This window comes from Paramisgurnus dabryanus, chromosome 3 (assembly GCF_030506205.2).
Source record: "Paramisgurnus dabryanus chromosome 3, PD_genome_1.1, whole genome shotgun sequence".
Taxonomy (NCBI): Eukaryota; Metazoa; Chordata; class Actinopteri; order Cypriniformes; family Cobitidae; genus Paramisgurnus; species Paramisgurnus dabryanus.
In genome coordinates, this window is record NC_133339.1 from 11,036,621 (window position 1) to 11,055,143 (window position 18,523).

General features: G+C 36.1%; 1 protein-coding gene across 1 annotated transcript in view; it reads left to right on the forward strand.

The window, feature by feature from the left end:
- Positions 1–6,796: 6,796 nt before the first annotated feature.
- The window catches only part of LOC135768879 (RNA binding protein fox-1 homolog 3-like), a 291,731-nt gene continuing 280,004 nt past the window's right edge, over positions 6,797–18,523 (forward strand). The window contains exon 1 of the mRNA XM_065278235.1: positions 6,797–6,921. The gene's annotated coding sequence lies outside the window, so the exon portion shown is untranslated. The remainder of the gene's footprint in view (positions 6,922–18,523) is intronic.

Genomic DNA, 18,523 nt, shown 5'->3' on the forward strand with positions numbered 1-18,523 from the left:
CACACTTGTAAACACTGGAGTGGTAGTTTTGCACACGTCATGCGTGACCTTTCCATGTGATAACATTATACGTAAGGTTGTGCTGGCGCATCACATAGCTAATGCAAGACGATAAGTTGTGGTTAGAAGGTACTTCTTTTTTATTTTTCTTGGCGAAAATGATGATCGTTTTGCTAGATACGACCCTTATGCCCTGGTTAGATTCATTTAGAGCCCTTTGAAGCCCATGTGTTGTGTATCAGTGAGGTTTTTCCCCCAGTACTTCTGGACTGTCAGTCATTTCTTCAGTCTAGATTCTGTTTTGCTGTTGGCCGGGCACAACAATACACAATCAGGCCGTGAGATATTAATTTCACACCGTGTTCAGACTGCTGTGAGATCAGTGTAGCGTGTGTTTTCTGTGTATGACTCAGAGTCTGTCAGGTGTAATGTTGTATTCTCAATTACACGAGTCACAGTCCATAGAAAATGAAGTTCAGCTACAGAAGGTCTGTGTGTGTGATTTGAGAAAGAACAACACTTCAGCGATCTATCAGCGTCCATCACACCCTGACAGACAGACGGCTAGACAAGGCTTTGGTCTAACAGCTCTCAATGAGAGCCATGGCCGTCTGAAATGATGGGGTGTCAGGCCAAAGAGAGACCCCTACTGAAGGGCAAGCTCATTTAGATGTCTACACACCCACAATAAACTACCGTATAAACTTTTTCTCTCAGACCCCACTGACATGTATTAAATATTAAAATAGCGTCTCTTTTCAAGTTCAAGTTCAAGGGAGCAGGCAGGTATTTTGGCATGACAAGTGATGCACACACGATCTCTCAAAGCGCAGAACACATATTTTGAAATGACGAACCACACACATGACAAGCTACATACATGTTGTGACGAACTTCGCATCGTGCGCTTCAAAAAAAAGTCACCAGCCGTCACTGGTTTTAAGTTTTAACGCATATTTGGTGTGTAGTTTCAATAACTGCAGAAGTTTGGAAAGCAATTGAATTGTTTCCAATGGACAAGTTTTTATATTTTGTTAGTTTTATATTCATTTCATTTTATCTAGTTATTCTATTCAACATAACTTTTCTAACATATTATTTAAATCTTATGTTGCCACTGTATTGTCTTTACAAGTAGAAACAGGTTTCCAATGGTCTCCATCTCAAGGTTTTTATTAACGTCATGAGAATGTTCTAAACAGTACACTGTCTGTGTTTGGTATAGTGTCACCTGCTAAATCTGCTCTAGTCATTTCCCATGGAGAAAGTTAGTCCGGCCATGCACAAAGTTAGTCTGGCCAGGGAGAAAATTAGTCCAGCCATGGAGAAAGTTAGTCCAGCCATGGAGAAAGTTAGTCCGGCCATGGAGAAAGTTAGTCCGGCCATGGAGAAAGTTAGTCCGGCCATGGAGAAAGTTAGTCCGGCCATGGAGAAAGTTAGTCCGGCCATGGAGAAAGTTAGTCCGGCCATGGAGAAAGTTAGTCTGGCCATGGAGAAAGTTAGTCTGGGCATGGACAAAGTCAGTCCGGGCATGGGCAAATTTAGACTGGGCATGGGCAAAGTCGGTCTGGGCATGGACAAAGTCGGTCCGGGCATGGGCAAATTTAGACTGGGCATGGGCAAAGTAAGTCAGGCCATGGACAAAGATACTAAGAAACTAGATTCAATAAACCATCTTTACTATTATTACATCATATTGTCCCTTTCTTGCTGTTTTCTCATTCATCTTTGTATCTGCATTGTGGCTTATAACAGAGTTAGCATTTTGAGTAACAGGCTGAGTCATTTTTCCCTGACTTGAGAGAGAGATTTAGTGAGCTAAAAATAAAATTTATATCTGTTGTATCTAACAATTTTGGACATAGACATAGTTGGATCTACTGTATCATTTTGGTGTTGTCGGCTGAATAATTGTTGTTTACACACACAGCCTCAGGAAACAAGACTGTTATTGTGTTTCCATTACCCTTCAAATTGCATAAATGAAAAATGTACCTAATGGAAATACGTTATTCTGGCAAAATTCCTCATATATCGCAAAAAAGTTTGTATGCTCACACCAGGTACTTTAAGGCAATTTGAAAAAGGAATATATCAGGAAAAACTGCACTGGAAACTGTTTTTTATTTATTTACATGTTACGTAACATGCGTAAAAGTCACATGATCATTTCGGTATGTTTGAGTGTGTTCGCTGAGCAGAACACAGGCGGATGTATCAAAATACAGCGAGAGCATTTCTAGAGTCAGCTGCTCTGTATGCTTTTGAAACGCTCTAGCGGTATTTTGATGCCATCCACGCAATATAAAGTTGATCACACACATCACCATGATTTTTGTTAACCTTATTGTGAGAGAAATTTTTTTTTAATGGCAGAACATCTGTTAATGGAAACACTGTCATTTTGCGAAACTTAAAGAGGACATTTGTAAAGTTTTGTGCCCTGTGCTCTTCAGCTTGTGTGTAAATGAAGATGTTTCTTCACTTTTCCTGACAGAGACTCAACATGATCTCCATTTGCTAGTATTTCTGAAAGTGATCTTTTAAACTCATTTTCCATGTATGCTGTAAGTTAATGAATCAAAACGTTTGATAGGTTCACTTGCACTTGGCAGATATCGGACCCGGCGTATCGCTGACAGCTCATCCGATTGTGCTGGAAATAAAAAAGTTCAGCAGCATCCAGGTATTGTTCCAGCAGTGTTCTGACAGGTGCTGTTGAATATTCATCCGTCGAAAGGTTTTCCTGCCCGTAATCACTCTCAATATGCTCCGGCCCCGCGTCTGTCAATCACAGACGGCCCAAATGAGCCGCATCGCTCTCTGGTCATGAAAATTCATAAAACACTGAGACAATTTCTCACCCCAATCCAGTGAAGGGCAGATGATCTCCTCAAGTTTGTGTGTGTGCTTTTTTTACTACTTTATTCTTCAATTCACACTTGCCGTTTTTGTTAACTTATCTGTTTTTAGATCTGTAAATCATGTCTGATCACACCACTGTATCTCACATCCCAACACAATCTCCTGACTTTGGGATGTGTTACGAGATTCCTCGATCTCATTCATATGTGTAGGACCCTTATGTTTGTGAGTTAGACTGTATGCTGGTTTGACCTAAATAATAGCGACAACAGTGTAGTAAAGCAGTAAAAGTGTTTGTGTTGTGTTGTGTATGAGTGACAGACAAACACATGAGTAGTAGCAGTCTTTAGCTTCAGGCTGCATTCAGCACGTTTCAGTCTGATGCCTGAGGTCTTGCCAGAGTCGTTGTCAGTAATTGCTTCCCATGTCTCTCTAACAACCTTAACCAGACTAAACCTGACTGCAGCATCTTTTATGTGTGATGTTTTGAGCTTGGTGATGTCAAACAGCAGATTAACACCTGTAACAATTAAACCGCAGTGTGTGTGCGGACATCAGCACATTTTGCACCTTGCACAGTTTTCAGTTCGTGTATTGACATCTTGGTCAAAGGGTTAAACTCCGTTTGCCTTATTGATGTGAGTTTATCCTGAATCTGTCAATGGGTCCCCTCATTCATTAGACAGATGCATTATGGGTAATTTAATAAAGGACAGCTGAGTGGAGAAATGATTCAGATAAAATATCTGTGCCAGATTTCACACATCAGATTCAACAAATCAGGTTTGTTTATTTCTCTCTCTCTGTGTTTGTGTGTTGCTGCGGGGTGAAAATGAGTTAAACGCTGTGTGTTTATAGGCATGCATATGTTTGCACAGGTGTGTGTGTGTGTGTGTTTGTGTTTGCGAGAATGGATCGGCCTATCAGAACACAACCCCTCTGGGATCTCCAGCCAATGATTAACGGGGTTACTTCATTGTTTTCGGATCATAACGCTCCTCTAATTGGCAATTCCTCTTTTTAATTGAATTTGGAGCAGTGCAGGATTATAATGCTGCAGTGTGTGTTTGATATGTACCACTACTGAATCACACAGATTTTCTTCTTTAATGTTCATGCCCTCATTCATGTGGGTTTATGAAGCAATAAACCATACAAGGACGTCATTTGCAACGTGCTTACCGGGTTTTGTTGACTATTGATGCAGTACAATGCAGTGTAAGGTTACTCTCACCATGGTAAAATCTCGTTTTATTTCTATAAAACAATGGCAACAGCAGTATAACAAGAAAACGCCAACGTTTATTACAGATTTGTGTTAAGAATATATGATTAGTAAAATAAATGTGATTTTTAGTTGCCTTGGGTCCTCTGAGTGGTTGCTGTGTAATAAAATGTTAAAATGTTGTAAACACCTGTTAATTGTTAAAGGTATACCCCACCGTTTTTCAATATTTTACTATGTTTTTACCTCAACTTAGACAAATTAATACATCCCTATCTTTTATTCTATGCATGCACTTTTAATCTTTGTACAGCGCTTCTTGAATGTGTTTAGCCTAGCTCCATTCATTCCTATGGCTCCAAACAAAAGTTTATTTTGTGACACCATACTTACTCGTGTAACTACTCATGTAAGAGTCTTTAAATAGGGAAAACATGGAAGTGTTTGGTGGCTTCTAAATTCATCCCTGTTTGGATCCTAAGGAATGAATGGGGCTAGGCTAAATGCTAAGACATTCACGAGGCGCTGTACAAAGATTAAAAGTGCACGCATTGAAAAAAGATAGGTATGTATTAATTCGTCTAAGTTTAAGTAAGAAAATAGTAAAATATTGAAAAACTGTGATGTTTTCCTTTTACTCTAATAAAACCTTGACATTTACAGTTAAAAACGATAATGGATTTAACAAAACAGTACATTTACTTTGACAGTAAAATAAAATGTTGGCTTTTTGAAAGTAAATGTGTGAATTACCATATATTTAATTGTAAAAATCTCTATAATATTTAATGTTACAGTATATTACTGTAAACTATATATTTTAAAATACAAGTCACTGTAAAATTTGCGGTGAAAACAGTAAAAGGGTGTTCCAATTCTTTCCTTGACTCCTCACATTTGATGATGTTTAATTTAAAATTATGTTTTCTCTTATATTTTTTACGTGTAACCCTTGTGAAAAACCTCGGTACTGATCAAAACTACCAAATATTTCCCAAAAATTGATGATTTTAACTCTTTAATTGCTGGGTTCCTAAGTGATGTCACCGATATGGGGAAAAACACAAAAAGATTGATTTTCAATATAAAAAGTGATTGTGGACTGGATATTTTTCAACTTTTATCACAGGGGCATGTCAAAGATTAGTAAAAACATTGGCTTTGATGCATTGTTAGTTTTTGTGCAACATTACATTCCTCATTTACTGTTTTTGCCCACTTCCATTATAAATTTTTTTTATTTCAAAGCTGTGACACCATATAATCATGCATTCTTGATTGTTGGTGGTTTTTCCTTTTGCAAAGATTTTTACTGTTGATGTGGCACGGTTAACCCTTCAGTAGGCCTGTGCAAAAACAAAGCTTAATTTCTGGTTTGTACATTGAGTTATATGGAGTATAACAGCATATTATTGTGTCCAGTGTTGGGGGTAATGCATTACAAGTAACATGCATTACGTAATAATATTACTTTTCTGAAGTAACGAGTAAAGTAACGCATTACTTTATTAATGTACACATTAAAATTTGAGTTACTTTTTTAGTTTAATTAATTAGATTTAAAAAATGTACTGAATTAAACTAAATGTAGTCACATTATGCGTACACGCCTGTGTGGAAACAGTTTGAGTCAGAAACTGAGATGGCAGGCCAGAGCTCGACATTTTTGTGATGAAATTTGCAATTTCTGAATGCAGAACTTCTCAGTCATAAAAACACCTGCAAGGCCTGAAAGAGATCAAGCCTCAGCCAAGAAAAGTAACGCAAAAGTAACTAAAAAGTAACGTAAGCATTACTTTCCATGAACAGTAACTAAGTAACGCAATTAGTTACTTTTTTATTAAGAGTAACCTAATATTGTAATGCATTACTTTTAAAAGTAACCATCATGGTGTTTTGCATTTCTGTGAATGACACCGTGCACCATTTCTACATGTATTGGCAACGATTTATGGAAAGGACAATTGTGATAAACTTCACAAGTTTATAAGCTGCATCACTGCAAAAAATGACTTTCTTACTTATTATTTTAGTCTTGTTTTCAGTAGAAATATCTAAAAATTTCTTGATGAGCAAATGATATAAGAAAATAACTCAAATTAAACATATCAAATGTAAGCAAATTTGTGCCTTAAACAAGCAAAAAAAATAAAAAAAAAATCTGCCAATGGAATAAGACATTTTTTGCTGATTATTTCTTGTATTGAGTAAATTCAATAAAAAAAATATTTCATTGGCAGATTTTTTTGTTTGTTTTAAGCACATATTCACTTAAATTTGATATGTTTTGTCTAAAAACTAGACTTTATTTTATTCTTACATGATTAAGAATTGTAAAGTTTACATAACTTTATATTTTTTAGTTTTGCATTGAATTCAACTTCTACTTTACTATGACTTCAAACACGACTCATCCACTCTGGAGCTCTTTGGAGCTTTGCCCAATCAGACTTGAACTTTAGCCTGAATTTTATTGATAATCATTATTAGTCATTAATTTATTCATTGTCATGAATTATTTATGTAATCATGTAATTCATTATTGGCTGGATGTGTTTGTCGAAGTCATAGTAGTTACACAAACAGTAAGACTCAGTGTCATCAACACACAAACACACACACACGAGATCATATCTCTCTCCACCTCTGCATACACTCCCCTCTCAAGGACCGACAGGCCAATCATTCTCCCTCGCTCTCTTTCTTTCTCTCTCTCTCGCTCTCTCCCTCTCATTCGTGTGCTGTCTGTATTTCCCGCAGCTCTTCATCAGAGGAAGAGGAGGGAAAGCCCTGCAGAGGTCTTGACTGAGGAAGATTACACCTCTTACACTGTGAGTAATGAAACCTCACACATTACTCGCTCTCAGTGTGATGCTGTCCGCTGTGTGATGTGAGTCAGGCTGATGCGCTGAACGAATCTAAATGCTGCGAGTGTGATCGTTTCACGCTGCTGTACGTCTGAACTGTGTGTGTGTTTGGGAAAAATTTAATTTTATTCACCGGTTGCCGTTTTACAACTCCGGAGACTTAACAGAGTGGCTATGTCATTTGGGTCTCTCCTAAGAGAAATAATAAACACAAACCGGCAAGTAAAACAAAAGCTAAGGACCACGTGGCTTAATTTGGAGGAATTTGATGAGAAATGTTTGAGGTCCTATTGAAATATCTGATGCTCTTGTGGTGCTGTCATCTTTTTATTGGACAAATCAGAGTAACAGGAGACTTCAGGTTCCCAGTTGTATTTTTTATCTTACTACAAGAAACTTTTACTTTTATGTCCATTTATTGTGAGGTTCCTGAATATTTGTTTAGTTGTAACCTCTAAAGTTCTCGTTTTTTGAGTCTCTGAGTTGCAGAAACACCAAACGTCTGTTAGATTAGCCTGGGAGACGTCTCTCCATCCATCAGACTCCCAGTTTCTCTCTCTTCCTCTCGCAGACAGATTGGCATCTCTCTGGAGAATAGTTGTAGTGTATTAAAGTGCTCCGCACTGCTTTACCCGCCATCTGCTTCAACAACATGAGAAATTTCCACGGATAGTGAGAGAATTGAGGAAGACGTTACAAGGCAATCTAAGACGGCACAATGGAGAACACTGCAATATTTCACGGTTATGGCTGATATAAATGTTTTCTTTGGTGAAGAATCAAATCCAATAGCTTAAAAGATTGAACTCTGACTCAAAGCGGCAACCTTTATTCATTGTATTTTTAGTCGGTTCATAAGAAGTCATATCATGTAGTGTGAAATTCATTATTTATGTTCTCAACAGCTTATCTGAGAAAATATCATAGGGGGATAATTTTGTGTTAGATATACACAGATGCTGAGGTGAAAGTAGTGAGGAGATTCAGTTCATCAATGACTTCAAGTGTGAATAACTTGAGGAAAGAGGAGATCAAATTCAGTTTCTAGATGGAAATATTAAAGTTCTTCATCTTGGTGACTTGAAGTTGTCTGTCTACTAGAGTGATGCTTTACGGTTTTAAAAGATAGCCCAGACAGAGAGAGATCTTTAGTCCAACCCTCCCTTACAAAAATTAACCATGGTTTTATTGTGGTAAAAGTGTAGTAACCATGTTTTTTTGGTGTTTTGGTTACTATCATCAAAACCATGGTTTTACTACACTAACCATGGTTTAACTATGGTTTTTAAAAACTATTTTGTGGTTACCATGATTTTACTACAGTAGCCATGTTTTTTTTTTTGGTCCATAACTGTATTAACTGTATCCACTGTATAGTAAATTTTCCGTAAGGGCTGTTTCTGGAGGTACACCAACACAGCATATTTTAGAAGTCTCCCACATCTGACCCCATTATTTCTCATCTGATGAATGGATTCAGGTGTGTTTGAATAAGAAGAGTTGGTAAATGTGTATTGTTTGGCTGCGTTTACATTGCATGTTTAAAGTGACTCAGTTTTCCTCATGTGGCACAATTTTAATATGACCCATGTAAGCAGGAAAAAGCGCATAGATTTTGATATTCCCTGATCGGTTTCAGGACTCATTCATATGTGGAAATAAATCGGATATGAATTGGATCCGTGCATTCACGCAGTGCCGGTCTGAGCCTCCTGGGGGCCCTAAGCAGAATTGTTTTTGGGGGGACCCCCTCCCACCAATTTTTTTTATTAAAAATGAACAAATTACAAACATTTATGAAAAGTTGTACATTAAGTAAGGGCTAAAATTAGCATTAGGAACAGAAATTGAATCAAATTAATAATAACACTGTCTTTATTGTATGAATTAAATATAATTATTATTTTTTTGAGCTACAGAAGTTTCTCTTTGTCTTGGGTTGTTTGATTAACATTAATGACACAGACTTAAGTAGGTTAATTGAGATTACTGTCTCTTTAAGAAAAGCACGCACCTGGTTTCTGCCTAATCTATTTATAAACCTAAGACATAAGCAAATGTTTTTTTTAGGAAAAATAATACTGTGGAGATCATTTTGTTTGTATGTGCCCTGTCAAGAACAGAAAGATTTTATGTTTGCTTGCTTTCTGAAATGCGTCTCTCCATGTGTGCACTACTGAGTGCACTTAAAAGTGTGCGGGCGTGCACACACAGACGTAGGACGAATTACAAACGCGCAGCATAAAAAAGTTACATTGTTTTTCAGTGCTCTATTCCTCAAATGTATTTTAATGGACTACGGTATGACACACATTTCTTTTAGTTTGGGAGTCTCTGAAGGGAAACATTGGATTTCTTTGGACTAACATGTACGGTTGAGTAATGTGTGAGGAAGTGAATAGGTTCAGTTTTTAAACCTCATGATGTTTTAACTATGAGTGACGTTGAACACTGAAACACTGAAGAGTCATGTCATGAGTTTTACTGGTTCATGCTGTGCCTTGACTTTCAAATGTTGAGGTTAAACCAGATTTTGTCAATGTGTCTTGACTGATAGCTCTCTCTCTGGCTCGAGCTCTCGTTCTCTTACTCTATTACATGCGCTCTCACTCTCTCGCTCTATCTATCTCTGTCTCTCTATAGCTGCGTTCCCAATACCCTTTAAATTGTGCAAATTGAATTAACATTGGTTAATGTAAACACTGTCATTTCACACAATTTTTTGTCAACATTTACAAAATAGTGCTAAGGTTTTTTGCAAATCTTAAATGGAAACACAGCTTCTCTTTCTATCTCTCACTCTCTCAGATGGTCAATTCTCATTTGACACCAAATAATTGTACAGTTATTAAATTTATAAACGTGTGTGAGAAACTTTCAGGAGAGAGAGAGAGTTTTTAATCTTGTTCCCCCAGCACTGAACGCGCTCAACATCGATGCCTCAGGAAATGAGATCACTCCAGCCGTCTGACAACACCATTTAAAACACACATGCACACACACAAACACGCGCGCACACACACACACACACACACGTTATTGCCCATCTGTAACACAGTCATGTCTTGTGTTATTATTGACTGGAGGCAACAGTGTCCTTTCTATCATTAACACATGTGACATCTGAATCATGTTTACACTCCATCAGGATGTTTATCACCTGTCATCTGATCTGATGAGTGAAATATACAACTGTATCTCTTTCATTAATTTGTTAATTTATTTGTTAATCATTCATGGATAAATGGTTGATTGATTGGTTGATTGATTGATTGGTTGATAGATGACAGACAGACAGACAGACAGACGGATACACAGATGGACAGATAAATGGACAGACAGACATACAGATGGATGGATACATGCATGGATATATGGATAAATGGATAGATATGTGGATGGATATATGGATAGATATATGAATATATGGATGGATAAATTAATGGCTATATAGATGGATATTTGGATGCATATGTGACCCGTCACGGAAACCAGGGACACAAGTCGGCAGCACAAGTTTCGAGAAAATGAGAATCAAAGTTTTTTTTTTCAAAATCTATGATTTTCATTTTATTGCAGAATCTGTTAGTTGAGATCACAAAGAAGCCTCTCCATGTTTGAGATAGCAGTTTTTGTATATTTAAAAGCGTACATTTTGCAGTTGAAATAGGCTTGTTTTTCCAGGGATTCTAGCATGCAGCGGGGGGTCCGACTTTTGTCCCTACTTTCCGTGACTGGTCACATATATGGATGGAAGGATATATGGATGGATAAATGGATGGATATATGGATAGATATATGAATATATGGATGGATAAATGAATGGCTATATAGATGGATATTTGGATGCATATATGGATGGATAGATATAGGGATGGCTATGTGGATGGATATATGGATGGATAAATGGATGGCTATATGGATGGATATATGGATGCATATATGGATGGATGGATAAATGGATAGATATATGGATGGATATGTGGATGCATATATGGATGGATGGATATATGGATGGATGGATGGATGGATGGATAAATGGATAGATATATGGATGGATATGTGGATAGATGGATGAATGGATAAATGGATGGATATATGGTTGGATAGATATATGGATGGCTAAGTGGATGGATAGATATATGGATGGATATATAGATAGATATATGGATACATGGATGGCTATATGGATGGATAGATGGATGGATAAATGGATGGATATATCAATGTATGGATGGATAGATATATGGATGGATATTTGGATAGATGGATGGATAAATGGATGGATAAACGAATGATTGGTTGGTTGATTGATTGATTGATTGACTGATTGAGACATACATACAGACAGACAGACAGACAGACAGACAGACACACAGATACACAGATGGATAGATAATAATTATAAATAATAAAAACATTGATAGATAGATGGACAGACAAATAGACGGACACATAGACAGGCAGATGGACAGACAGAAAGATACACAGATGGAGTGATGGATGGACACACACACAGACGAATAGATGGACAGACAGACAGACAGACAGACAGATTAATTATATATATATAGATGGATATATAGGTGGATGGATGGATGGATGGATGGATGGATTGATGGATATATGAATGGATATATGGATGGATATATGGATGGATATATGGATGGATATATGGATGGATTTATGGATGGATTTATGGATGGCTATATGGATGGCTATATGGATAGATGGATGGATTTATGGATGGCTATATAGAGGGATAGATGGATGGATAGATGGATGGAAAAAATAGATGGATAGATTAATGGATATATGGATAGATATATGGACGGGTATATGGAGGGAAAGATGGATGGATGGATAGATGGATGGATAGATTGATGGATATATGAATAGATGGATGGATATATGGACGGGTACATGGACGAAAAGTAGATGGATAGATTTATGGATATATGGATGGATATATGGATGGGTACATGGAGGGATAGATGGATGAATAGATGGATGGATATATAGATAGATGGATATATGGATAGATTAATGGATGATGGAAAATTGATGGATATATGGATGGATGGATGTGATTTACAGCAGCATTTGCTCTGAACTGTATATGCGTGTGAAAAGTTCTTATTCAAGCTCATTGTACAGTCTGAACAGTGACTGTCTGAACATCAGCTCTGAGACCTTTACAAAATAACATTTAGAGCTGATAAATATCATGGTCATATTTCCATACTGCACAGTTTTTCTCATCTTCTCATTGTTTGGTCGTGAGTCATCTGGCAGAGATATCAGTTGTGTGAATGTGTTTGTGCCGGCTGTCCCCTGGCAAGCTGCTGTGTCCTAATCTAATTCAAGATCATTTAGTCAAGATCTCGATTTAATCTGCTCGTAATAACCCATCCCACTGGACCAAGACTTAGTTCGGTTTAATCTGCTTTCTGTATAGGTTTTTTAGGTCCCCCAGTCCAGAGGATCCTTGTATTGCTTAGGAGATTTAATGGCGTTCACATTTACATTTCACTGAAGTCTCCACTGACAAATACAGGTTTATTGATTTCAGCTGGACTTGTTTGATAGTAGTGTTGTTTTTGGCAGCCTGTTTTCATTTTAGTTTTAGTCTAGTCTTTGTGTCAAGCTGTCATTTTAGTTTTTATTAGTTTTAGTCATGTCATACTCTTTTTAGTCTAGTCAAGTTTTAGTCGACTAAAATTCTTGCCATTTTAGTCTTATTTTAGTCAGACTTAGCCATTACTATTTTAGTCTAGTTTTAGTCGACGAAAACTGATGACATTTTAGTCTAGTTTTAGTCAGTGAAATTGTATTTAGTCTCTTTTTAGTAATGCAATTCTATTTAACCCATATAGTATAATGACCTAATAGTATTATAGACAAAACAATATTTTCTTTTAGCCAAACCCATTTCAAACAAAAGTTATATTATTGTTACCTTATAGACCCAAGAATACATCCATTCCAGACATGGAAGATGCTCTGATTTGAATAGATATTTATTTACTATCCTCTGAGTGAGTGACTTGACTGTTCGTAAGAGTCTACATAAAAGTCTACATCAAAACAAAAGTAGTCTAAGCAAACACACACACACACACACACACACACACACACACACACACACACACACACACACACACACACACACACACACACACACACACACACACACACACACACACACACACACACACACACACACACACACACACACACACACACACACACACACACAAGGTCAAATGGGTCACACACAACTATAGTATGTGTGAGAATAGAAATATGCTATTGTTAACATTTATAATTGTATTTTGACAGCAGCACAAACTACAATCATACATATGTAATTATATATTATTATAGTTTATATTTCTGCATCTGTACGTTACCACCAGTGTACCTAATGGACTTTGGCTTAATCTAATGTGACAAAGCTGATCTTAAATGTCAGTATAAATCCAAGCAATTTTGGAGAATTACTAAATGTTTTTCTTGTAAGTAAATTAAAAGTCAGCTTTAAGAAAACATCAGATGTCTATTAACCCTCGTGTGGTGTTCATATTTTTGTTACGTAGACAATGTTTGTGGGTCTAGTGGACCCACTGCATTATTCGTATCTTAAAACAATGCAGTCATACAAACTTATGTATAACTGTTTACAGATGTTTACTTTAGCCTTATTGCAAGTTATATAGAGAGAATTTATGGTTAATATTTGTCATTTACCACTAGTAGAGGACTATTTATAGATTAAAGTGCTATTCGTTTTTGTGATAATATGAAATAAAAGAAGAAAATTCTATTCTCCCCCAGATATTGGGGAAAAACATGTTTATCTTAAATAAGTTTTTATCACTTTTTCATCTCAAATACGTTTTTCATCACTTTGATGATTAATTCTTTGAACTTAGTTTGAAATTGTACACATTTGTGTCAGTTTACATAGCACAAGCCCCATCTGAAAAGATGCGGTATCATAACACATCATCCACATTGAACACATAAACTGTTCATGCAAGCCTACACAACACATAAGAAGAAGATTTTTACTGTGTAGTTGTGTTGCATATGCATTTCTTACATTTTGTAGACATATACTGTGTGTTCCTCTCCATCTTATGTCCACACACACTGCAGTACAATGTGTTGCTATTGGCTACAACCCTAAAATGATGAAAATGCTTGGATATAAAATTTTACTTTCTCTATTTCTACTTCTCTATTTGCTTTTTCTCTCTCAGGCACTCATACACACACACACACACACACACACACCTGCGTGCACACAACATAGGTTTTGTGGTAAACCCATGGTTTTACAAATGGTAATCAATACACCAATTTACCATGATTACTACACTTTTACTATAATACAACCATTCTTATTTTTTGTAAGGGAGATAACGAGAAAATGTAGAATGGTTCCTGTTAGACAGAAGGTAAAGTGTTTGGGACAGTGGGGGGCAGACAAGTGTTCATGCTTGATATATAACATCATGTATCCTTGCGCTGTTACAGCAAGTGCAGAAGGACAAAACTCTGACATGCATCCATCACATAATGTACAGACATATATACAAACACACTCATGCACTCACATCAGTCCCAGATAGAAGAAAAACAGAGTAAAGTTACATAGCACATTCAATTTTCACTCTCTTATTAACCCCGGGTCCAGTGGACCCGAACACCACATATGTAATATAAATGTGTAGGGGGGGTGTACAGTCATTATCAAGTTATTTATTTTTATGTTCTTTATAGAAAATGAGCCAAGGCCAATGAATCTGAGGTTGAAACGACAATTAATTGCATAATTTTTCTTTTAGTAAACATTAAAAACGGGTCCCTCAGACCCGAACACCACACAAGGGTTAAGAAAAGCAAAGTTGGTATGTATGGTTATGTTCTCAACAGTACAGGTGTTTGATTGATTTAATACTCAAGTATTCAGCGAAGTATGTTTTGTTTATTTAAATAATAAATAAGTGTAGTTATTAAGCATATACAAAACAACGAATGTCTTTAGCATAGATATATTTACAATGTTTCAAAACGCAACGCAGCACAATGTCATTTAAACAACTGTTACATGATATAAATTTGTACATTGTTATACTGGTGGTGTCAGCAATCAAAGCTATAGATTTTAACAGGCTTGTTGAACTGACCTGAAAGTGATGCACGGGATTTATTTTGGACTTTTCTTTTACATTTGGAGCCAGAATGCTGCATCTTCCCTGTCGGAATCGCCGCGCGGCTACAGCTTTCTCATGTAGTGGAAGCATTTTGTGCAGCATTTAGTGGAAATGTGTTTATCTTCAACAGCGACTGCCATGAAGAGTCGTGTCCGTAAAAGGGAGAGGATCTTAGGTGCACGAGCAAGGCTTGAGGACCAACTCCGCTTCACCTCTGTAACCGCCCCCGTTTCTCCGCTTTCCGCATGTCTCGCGGTTGCCGCGTACACTGTTTGAAATGCCCATAAACGTGCAAATGGAGGCGTATGATATCAAAGCATCGCGAGAGCAGACTGCTCCGAATGCTTTCTACTCACTCTCGCGGTACTTTCATGTTTTGATTGATCTACGCAGCGCCAACAAAACACGTGATCAACTGCAGTCAGGTGGTGGGGGCGCGGAGATGCTGAGATGGGTAAAAGACGAAATAACGTAATAACATTTCGTCTCGTCTCGTTTTGGTCAACGAAAATGAAGAGACATTTTAGCTTAGTTTTTATTTTGTAAACCACTTTTAGTCTCGTTTTTATTCGTCAACAATATTGCATTATACATTTTATTATAGTTATCGTCACATGACCAGCATTTTCGTTACGTCTCGTCTCGTTTTCGTCACGTGAAAAAGGTTCGTTGACGACTATATTTCGTCATACTTTTCGTTGACGAAAGCAACACTATTTGATAGTGATATAAATTTTACTCAATGTTTTATAGCTCAAAAATAGACGAACATGAGACAATGAGATAATGCGGAGTACACAGATTAGACAATTTGTATAATCTGATGAGAAATGTATGTACTGAATCACTGTTTGTTTGTCATGTTGAGCATTAAAAGGTTTTGGAGAAGCTTGTGTTTGTTTGGTCTGTGTTTGTATGAATGATCTTTCACTGTTTCATGTGACCTTTATAGACGATGAATCTATGAGCTCAAACCTCTTTCTGATAGAGAGAAGGGGGAAAGTTCAGTGCATATATATAATAAACCCCATGCAGCCATCCATCATATCTAAAACAACAACACACAGTCTTGCTGACAGACACAAGAACAACAACAAACACCACGATTACTATGATTAAGGTGTACGATGTGAAGAGCCACCCCATATAGCAAAAATATTGTGAAAAATAATTTTAAATATTTCAAAATATGGCCAAATATGTATTTGCTGAATATGTTTACAAAATTATATATTTTCCAGATTTTTTTGTGCATATTTTGAAATATAAATAAAAAAAATTATATATATATTTAATTAGGAGAATATATGTAGGATACAATATATGTAAAACATATTTTTGGCCAGATATTTTTTTTTTGCTGTATAGGCCTGTGTACAATGCATTAAATAACATGCAGTGGGTTAATAAATACCAATGCTTATTAATTGGTATGCTTATGTAATGCTTATTTAATTAGGAGAATATATGTAGGATACAATATATGTAAAACATATTTTTGGCCAGATATTTTTTTTTTTTGCTGTATAGGCCTGTGTACAATGCATTAAATAACATGCAGTGGGTTAATAAATACCAATGCTTATTAATTGGTATGCTTATGTAATGCTTATTTAATTAGGAGAATATATGTAGGATACAATATATGTAAAACATATTCTTGGCCAGATAATTTTTTTTTTTTTTTTTTTGCTGTATAGGCCTGTGTACAATGCATTAAATAACATGCAGTGGGTTAATAAATACCAATGCTTATTAATTGGTATGCTTATTTAATGCTTATTTAATTAGGAGAATATATGTAGGATACAATATATGTAAAACATATTCTTGGCCAGATAATTTTTTTTTTTTTTTTGCTGTATAGGCCTGTGTACAATGCATTAAATAACATGCAGTGGGTTAATAAATACCAATGCTTATTAATTGGTATGCTTATTTAATGCTTATTTAATTAGGAGAATATATGTAGGATACAATATATGTAAAACATATTCTTGGCCAGATAATTTTTTTTTTTTTTTTGTGCTGTATAGGCCTGTGTACAATGCATTAAATAACATGCAGTGGGTTAATAAATACCAATGCTTATTAATTGGTATGCTTATTTAATGCTTATTTAATTAGGAGAATATATGTAGGATACAATATATGTAAAACATATTCTTGGCCAGATAATTTTTTTTTTTTTTTTGCTGTATAGGCCTGTGTACAATGCATTAAATAACATGCAGTGGGTTAATAAATACCAATGCTTATTAATTGGTATGCTTATTTAATGCTTATTTAATTAGGAGAATATATGTAGGATACAATATATGTAAAACATATTCTTGGCCAGATAATTTTTTTTTTTTTTTTTGCTGTATAGGCCTGTGTACAATGCATTAAAAAACATGCAGTGGGTTAATAAATACCAATGCTTATTAATTAAATGAAAGTAATAATGTTCACAATAAGTGATAAACAATCTTTATTAGTCCTTAAAATAGAAAACATTTTATATTATAAGATTTGTGTTTGTGGTTTACATTTGTGATATATCATAACTAGTTGTGCTTTTGCTCCGGATGAGAGCACAAATTTTAAGTTTTCAATAACTTGATGCTGGAAGATCTGTTTTTTTGTTTGGTATTTTTTCATTTTGTGTTATAGTCGGATGTGTGTTTGCTCAGTTGGCAGTTTGGCAGGTGTTTATCTCTATATGAGCTCTCTCTCTGATATCTCTCATATCTGTCTGAAGTTTCTCTGATATCTCTCTGAGCTCTGTCTGCTATGTGTCTGATATCTCTCTTCAGTAGCGTTGATATCAGCAGCTGATGATTCTGAATCTGTAGCGTACTGACCCCTAAATCCACCAGAAATACAGAAATAGAGTCTTTACTGTCAGACGCTCAGCTGTCTCTCAAACTTCTTTCAAGGCACTTGTTTAAATCTCATGGCATTTAATAAAAGCTTTCTGTTTTTACCGTATAACAGACATACGCGTCTATGTGTGAAAGATACGTGTCTGTTTTTAAACAGCTGTCAGTAAATGGATCCGTCTGTGTGTAAAAGCTTTTCCATTTCACTAAAGCCGGAGTGCTTAACGCTGGTTGCTGTGAGACACACGACAGAAAAAACACGCAAGCAACGAACCAGACAAAGACAATCCAGCCCCAGGTTTTTTAAACTGGGGTCTGGGACACCCAGGGGGTCTCCAGAAAGTTTTAGGGGCTCCCCAGAAATGTTCAGGGGAAAAAAACAATGAGAAATTGTAAATTGTATTTGGGTTTAAAAGGCAGAAGTTCTTGTAAAGCTGCTTTAAAACAAGATTTATTGTCAAATTTGCAAAATTATACGTC